Source organism: Octodon degus, unplaced genomic scaffold (assembly GCF_000260255.1).
Source record: "Octodon degus isolate 3935 unplaced genomic scaffold, OctDeg1.0 scaffold00123, whole genome shotgun sequence".
In the NCBI taxonomy this organism is placed as follows: domain Eukaryota; kingdom Metazoa; phylum Chordata; class Mammalia; order Rodentia; family Octodontidae; genus Octodon; species Octodon degus.
This window is the reverse complement of record NW_004524699.1, coordinates 3,117,040-3,124,767: the sequence shown is the minus strand read 5'-3', so window position 1 is coordinate 3,124,767 and position 7,728 is coordinate 3,117,040.

Here is a 7,728-nt window from a genome sequence, read left to right as displayed (position 1 = left end):
CCTCGCGATTGATGGCAATAGGAACCGTGTCATGCATGCTTGATTCTGTAATCCAGCGTCTCCTCGGCAGAGCAGCATTCTGGGAGACGCTCATGGTCATTGTCTGCCGTGGTTTGTGTCTCGATGGCCCTCCAAGCCTCACGCAGTGTCATGGGAGGCGGGCTCTTCAGCGGTGGCGGGACGTAGAGCTTGTGACTGGTCACAGTCTACTGCTGGGATTAAGGGTCTGAATGCCACACCCACCCTGGGGCAGCACCCTGCATGCAACATGAGGGACAGAAAGAGCTTGCTCCCTGCTCCCCTCTTGTCACTTTTGGCATCTTCTGCTGCCACAAGAGGTTGCCTGTCTGCCAGGCCAGCCTACCTCAGAACCAGCAGTCTATGGGCTGAAACCTCTCCACACTGCGCTCTAAATAAACCTCTCCTCCCTGAACCTTGGGTGTTGGGTATTGTGTCTCAGCTCTGAGAGAAAGGTGAGAGACACCGTCTGAGTCATCCAGTCACCTATCGTTAGGACAAAACACCCAACACCCGCGATATGAAGGAGGAGAGGTTTATTGGGCTCACAGTTTCCAGGGCATGGTCGGCTGGCTACGCAGCAGAAGCAGCCTGGTGGAAGGTCATGGCAGAAGCAAGGTGTTCCACCTGTGGGGTCCAGGAAGCGGAGAGAGAAGGGCAGGATGGGGACACAGTGCACCCTCCAGGTCACCCCGGTGACCTCCTCCACCAGCCCCACCTCCCGACAGCATATCCAGCCGGGAACTCGTCCAGGGCAGAGCCCAGTGGGGAGCGCAGTGCCCTGAGACCCAGTCATCTTTGCGCAACCCCACCCCTCAACACCTTAGACTTAAAGGGACATGCTAGGCCAGAACTGTACGAGTTAGCGCATGGAGAAGCACCGTGTGGTCAGGCAGTTTGGGGCAGAGCTGTTAGGACCGCACGGCGTATGACAGGCCTGGTCCACCTTAGGGGCCCACTCGAAGTGTGCCGTCTATTGGAGTGGTGGGTGCCCCCCACTTACTAAGCTCCCCTGTGCAGGCTTGTTCACACGGGGCTCCTGGCTGTGTGGGAGCAAAGGCCCTGGCCTGGGGCTGTGCCTGCTTTCTTGGTCTTCACACTCCTGAAATAGCAGTTTGCACAGAGGGGTTGGGCAGGGTCTTCCTCGGTTGAGCTGACTGATTTCCCTGTCTCTGTAATTGCACCGCCTCTTGTAGCTCAGCACATAGTAAGTGCTTGACCCATACTTGCTGGTTGTTAGGACTAGGAAGCACATAGTAGGTTAAACAGGGAATTTAAAGTTAAGAATTGTTAACTGATGTGTCTTAGTTACTGCCTCGCTGTTAGGACAAAATATCCAAGAACCACAAGTTAAAGAAGGAAAGGTTTATTTTAATTAAACATTTATAGAGCTTTCAGTCTGTAGGCAGGTGGTTTCACGGCAGGACGGCGCGGTGAGGGGACTCAGAGGAGAGACAGCCATGGCAGGCATGCAGACAGCAGCAGGGAGCCTTCCTTTTATGCCCTCCAGGCTAAGGCTCGCGATGCGTGCCTCCCAGTCAGGGCTGGCCCTCTCCATCCCTAAGACAATGCTAAGCCGAGCAGTGGGCAGACTCAGTGCCACGTACCCACGGAGCAGCCACCTCCCAAGTGCCTTGTGGATGAACACATGCGGTGTCTAGGGGGACATCGTGAGCCACAGTAGTGAGGCGAGAGGCCAGGCGTCACGGTACGCACCTGGAGTCCCAGCGCTCTGGGAGGCTGAGGCAGGTAGATCATAAATCTAAGCCCGGCCTGGGACGTGTAGTGATTTAGTGAGATCCCAAAAGAAAAGGACCTAGCCCAGTGCAAAGGTCCCGGGGTCAGTCTTCAGTAACACACACACACACACACACACACACACACACACACACACGCCTCTGACATGGAAGGACGCTGTATTCTGGGACATAGGAGTCCTGAAGTGGGACAAGCTGGGAGGGCTCCTGACCTCCCTGGGGAAAGTGTGGTTTACAGAGCTGGGGTCTCTGGATCCCCACAAGCAGGATCAGGCCAGGCTGAGAGGTCCTTGTACCCTTCTGCTGGTCCCTGGCAGTCCCAGGAGTTTCTTCCTCTTCCGGAAGCCTTTGTATTTCCTTATGTTTAGGGAGGTGTATGCGGGGGAGTCGGCGGATGCGTGCCTGGTTTGCTGGCCGCGTGCCCCCTCCTAGGCGTTCCTTTCCTGACAGCAGCGCCCAGCAATTAGCTGCTGCAGCCTCGTAAAGGAAAACCATGAAGTTTTCATGAGGCGCGCACACTGGCCCAGATGGCAAACAGCTTAATCCCAGATTAAACACCGCAGCGAGGCTGATGAGGCCGTTGCCTGCGGTGCAGCCATTTCGGTCGCCGGGGAGTCCGTCATCTCAGCCTCGTCCAAGGGATGAGCTCCGCGTGGGAGGATGAACTGGGTCCGCCAGGCTGTCGCAGGTGGGCGTCCTGGGAGAAAGCAGGGCAGGGGGACCTAAGCTCACTGTGCTCCTCCACTGTACGATCTACAGACGGACAGGGAGGCCGGCACCCTGCTGGCGCCTGTGCACCATCCTGATCTAGGCCGCAGGCATTCATGGGGTCCGCGACATGCCTGGCCCTGGGGCCAGCCAGGGAGTGCAGGCTGAGTCTCCAACCCCATCAGCATGGGCTGCCGATCCCCTGCCCTGGGACCCTCTGGGGGGCCTGGAGAGGCCTGAGTCTCAGTTTCCCCAACTCCACTCAGAGGGGTGTTGGCCACCCAGACAGGCCTTCCAAGCACGGTCCCATGGGATACAGGCCAGCCCGTCCTCCCACACCACCACAGGCCACGTTCCCCCAGCCTCGGAGATGGTGCTAGAGCCCCGACGACCCGCTGGACTCCTTTGTGCCGGGAAGCAGTCAGGTAGAGAATCTTGGCGTAACAGCCCTCCCGTACCTGTCCTGGGCCACTGACCTCACTCAGCAGGCAGGCTCGGCTGGGCACGTGCCCTGTGGGGCCCTCTCTGGGGTCCCCGTGTGTGGCAGAGCTAAAGGGCCCTTGTGTGCATCCAGGCAACCCGCATGATGCGTGGGTGGAAGACAATGAGGAAAGAGAACAGGCCCCGGGCAGAACAGGACCACGGGATGAGGAGGGAGAGGAGGCGAGCGGGATGAGAAAGAAGAAGCAGGGCCGGCCAGATAGCTCAGCGGACTAAGGCGCCTGCTTAGGCAGAGTGCAGGGGCCAGGGTTCAATCTCTCGTATACTGTGTCAGCCCCACCCCCCGGGTGCAGAGACAGTGATTAAGACTGGGATTGGTGGTGCGATCCTGTAATTCTAGCGCTTGGGAGGCTGAAAACAGGAGAATCACTACAAGTCTGATCTACGTAGTGAGACCCTGTAGACCCTGTACTAAATACATTAGAAAGAAAGAAAGAAAGAAAGAAAGAAAGAAAGAAAGAAAGAAAGAAAGAAAAGGGAGATGAGAGAAAGAGGAAGGGGGGGAGAAGGAGGAGGAGGATGACAACAAGGAGGAAGAGGAGGAGGAAGAGGACCAGGCTCTGGGAAGCCAAGCTTCCCCCAGCCCGCCCCTCTAGCCTCCCATGCCTCAGTTCCCTCACCACAGAGGAAGAATGCAAATGCTGAGGTCTTAGGGGTCAGCGGCAGCAGGTCAATGAGGAGCGACCATCCCAGCCATCGCGGGCCCCTGGCATAGCTGCAGGTGTGCGTGTGTGCACCAGGCCCTGGCCACCTCTCTGTACCCTGTCCTAGTGTGTCCAGCTTGGCCAAGCTGAGCACCGGTCAGTCACAGCTCAGCGCAGACTGCGCCACCTCCAGAAAGCCTGCCGCGCGTTGCCCTGCGCAGATGCCGTCTCCTCTGTCCTCTGCAGTGACACAACCAGGAGACCCTGCCCTGGGCCCTGAGTCCTCCTTGTCCATGGCGGTCCCGATCCCCAGTGTTCAGCCCACTCCTGTCCTCACCTGGAGCCCCCAAGGCAGCGGAGACACTGCACCTGGCTCGTCACTGTCCCACTGCCAAGCTTCTGATGGTACCTTTTGGCAGTGAAACGCTGTTAGCTGCTGGCGCTCTGGATATCGAAGAGCCCCAAACAAACCCTAAACACACTGTCTCAGAGAGCCTCCCCTCTCCTGTTGGGCCGGCGCTTACACTTGGGGGCAAAACCGCCAGGCGCTGGCTGATTGAGGGTTTCACTGCCTCTCTGCTGCCTTGTTCGCCTCTGGAGCCCCTGTGAATAGGCCAGGTGCCGTTTCCATGGCAACCGCCTCTCCTTCCCAGCCTGCTAGGAAGCGGGTTTTCAGCTTAATCTTTCTGGAAGACTCTGGACTCCTGGGTGCTATTTGGGAGGAGGACAGAGCCGGGCAGTGTGGCCCTGCCCACGGCTGCCCGCTGCCACCTGGCTTGGGGGTTTAGAATGTCCCTGCTGCTGTGGCGGTCATTTTTCTTCCTGGTACCGGCAGCCACGTCACCCGAGGAGGGATGGCACAGAGGCCATTCTCCAGGGTCCTGGGACAAGCCAGGATCCAGTCCTCCCCAGCAGGGCAGAAGTGGTCCTCACAAGCTTATGGCAGGGACAGCCTTGCCACCAACACTTTGCAGGGAAATGAATGACCTGTCCTGGGTGTGGGCAGTGAGAGGTGCAGCTGGGCCTGAACCCACGTGTGCCTCCCGAGTGTGGATGCTGGCAGAGGGCAGTGGAGGCTGGCAGAGGGCGGTGGAGGCTGGCAGAGGGCGGTGGAGGCTGGCAGAGGGCGGTGGAGGCTGGCAGAGGGTGGTGGAGGCCAGCAGAGGGCAGTGGAGGCTGGCAGAGGGCAGTGGAGGCCAGCAGAGGGCAGTGGAGGCTGGCAGAGGGCAGTGGAGGCCAGCAGAAGTGGGCACCCAGCAACCTCCAGAGCACAGATCCAAACCTCACAGGCTCCGAAGGCCCAGCCTGGGGCTCAGCACCAGCCAGCTAGCAGGCCCTGCAGGGAGCAGCCTGGCCAGAAGGGAGTCTGGTTTGCCCCCTCCAGCCATTTGACCTTAGCCAGCTCCTTGGGGTTCTCTGAACTTGGGCCTCAGCCGCGTCTTGGGAGCAAGTATCTGCCGCACACATCTGTGAGGCCCCAGCAAGGCCTCACGTCCAGACTGGCTGTCCCATCGGCTGCTGCCACCTCTGTCTCCAGCCATCTGAGAAATGAGCAATGCTTCTGCCTTGCCTGTAGGCCAGGACCCAGAGGCAGAAGCCTGGGGACCTGCGCGGGGCACCCAGCTGTCCTAGGGGAGAGGAGCCTCGTCCCGGTGTGCTCTGGCCACGCCATCGGTGCAGGGCAAGAGCTCTGCTCCAGGGGTGTCTGACGGCTGTCCTCCACGGGCTCCTCTCCTCTGTGCCGCCGCTTCACATGGGAAGGCCCTGGGGCCTTGAGTCAGACGCCCCGGGGAATTCTACCTACACCCTACCCGTACACCTACAGCTGCACCAAGGAATTGCATCAGGCGGCTGTGGCATTTCATCAGGCCCTGCGGGAAGCTCCTGGAAAAGCCTCCTGCACCCCTGTGAGCTGCAGCAGGAGGCCTGGTATCGGGGCCCCAGAGGAGCAGCTGCCCAGGAAGCCAGGGGCCCAGGCTGCACAGCAGGCAGAAGACCGGGGCCCAGGAAGCTTGTGGCTCTGGAAATTCTTCAGCAGAAGGCAGAAACATGAGCCTGCAGGCACTCTGCCCTGAAAGGGTGACCCTGAAGGGTGGTTTGGGCAAGGGACAGAAAGTGGCTCCTGCTGCTCGGGGACATGTGTTTCTGGTCTCCCAAGGCCCAGCTCTCTGCTTGTTGTGAGCCCCGGAAGACCACTCTGAGGGGATCACGCCCTATTAAGCTGGGGACTGCCCTCCACATCTTGCAGGGTGGTTCTGGCCCAGGGGAGCAGCTGGGGCCACCTGCCTGGGGTTGGTCCCCTTGCTGTGTCATTATCCAGGCAGACCTGCTACAGCCGTCCCAGGCTTCCCTTGCCTGCCGCCTCTGGGGACCTCGGTTTCCTCACCTGTAACGGGTGTTGTTACTCTTTGGATCAAAACCGCCCCTCAAAGCCTCGTGTGCTTGAGGAACGGTCGGACGGCAGGGACCCCACGCTCACCATGGGCATATCCATTAACGAGCTCACAGCTGGGTGTGCTGCGGGGAGGCGGGGCTGGCTGGAGGCCTTGCTGGGGGGACCGGGAAGGCGCGTCCCTCCCCAGCTCCTCCTCCTCTCCCTGCTTCCTGGCCACCGTGGATGGAGGATCTTCCTCAGCCAGGCCTTCGCCTGGCTGCATCTGCCCTTGCCCTGCAGACTGTGACCATGGGCTGAACCCCGAGCCAGCATCAACCCCTCCTCGCACATTCTGTGGGTGTCAGAGGGGTACCAGGACAGCACTGACCTTGGGCACTGCTGTCAGAGCTGTACCAGGAGCTGCCTACCCCCTGGGCTTGTCCTTCCCTGGGCATCAGGGTGGATGGTGCCCTCAGCGGGCTGCACAGTGAGCTTCTGAAGACTTCCATCCTGCATGCGGGCTCCGTGAGGTCATTTCAGGGTCCCACGGTCCAGGAGGCTCCGGGCCGTGCTTGATCTTCCCTGACGGCAGGGTGGCGCGGTGAGATCCTCACTGGGTAACCACCACTTTGTGGGCCCTGCTGGGATCAGCCACGTCATGCCCTCTGCTGCAGAAGCTTTTGCCAAACTGTTTCCAACACAGGTGCACAAGTCTGATTTAAACACCACAGAGAGGAGGGCGGGGAGAGCTGTGCTGGCAGAGCAAGGCTTTTCAGTGGCAGAGTCCAGCAAGGGTGCAGAGGGGGTTCAGAGAGAACATGGAAAGGTAGTGACGGGAGGCTTGGGGTGCCACAGAGGCCGGAGGCCTGGAACTTGCCACCCGTGTCCTCTCCTGCTCAGCCCGCCATTCTGAGAAGCCTGAACCCCCTCCCCACCCCTCGCAGGAAGCAGGCCCTTCTCACACCCTCACCCAGTCCCTGCAGAAGGCTGGGTCCCAAGCCGGTGCCACAGCCGGTGTCCCCACGCCAGGCGTGTCAGAGCCCCCATGGCCACCTCCTCCTGCCCGTCCTGAGGGTTTGGGGTGCTCACCTCCCCGAGGACTTCCCTGGCCCCCTAGTGGCCCTGGAGGTGGTGCTGCGGCCAGGCCTGCCTGGTCCTTCTGTGCCTAGCGCACAACGGACTTGGCAGAGCAGGGGCTGGCCCAGCACCAGGCCACGTTCATGCTGATGATGGAATTGTGTAGGCAGAACCAACAGGTTGTGGAAATATGCTCGGTCAGTATTTGTCTGGTGATGAAAACGGTTTCTCATCATCTAGAAATGTGCATTGCCATGAACCCCAGCCAAGACACTTCAGAGGATTTTAGGCATCGATTTTGCCAGTGCCTTGCAGTGGCTACTGTGGCGATGGGAGAGGCAACTTCTAGCCCAATGGCACAGCTAGAAAGCCTTCCGTGAAATAATCCAGAGCCCTGAGGGCCTCGCTCGGCTGATGCTCAGGGACATGAGCACATGGGTCTGTGCTGCAGCCCAGGAGGGAGGAGTGGAGGGAGGGGGAGGAGGGAGGGAGGGAGGGATGGGGGATGGGTGGGAGAGGGAGAGAGGGGGCAGAGGAAAGGGCAGAGGGGCAGAGGGATAGAGGGATGAGGGTGAGGGTGAGTGAGGAAAAGACAGGGAGGGTAGAGAGATGGAGGGAGGGGTTGGGGTGCTGTGAGGGAGGGGAGAAG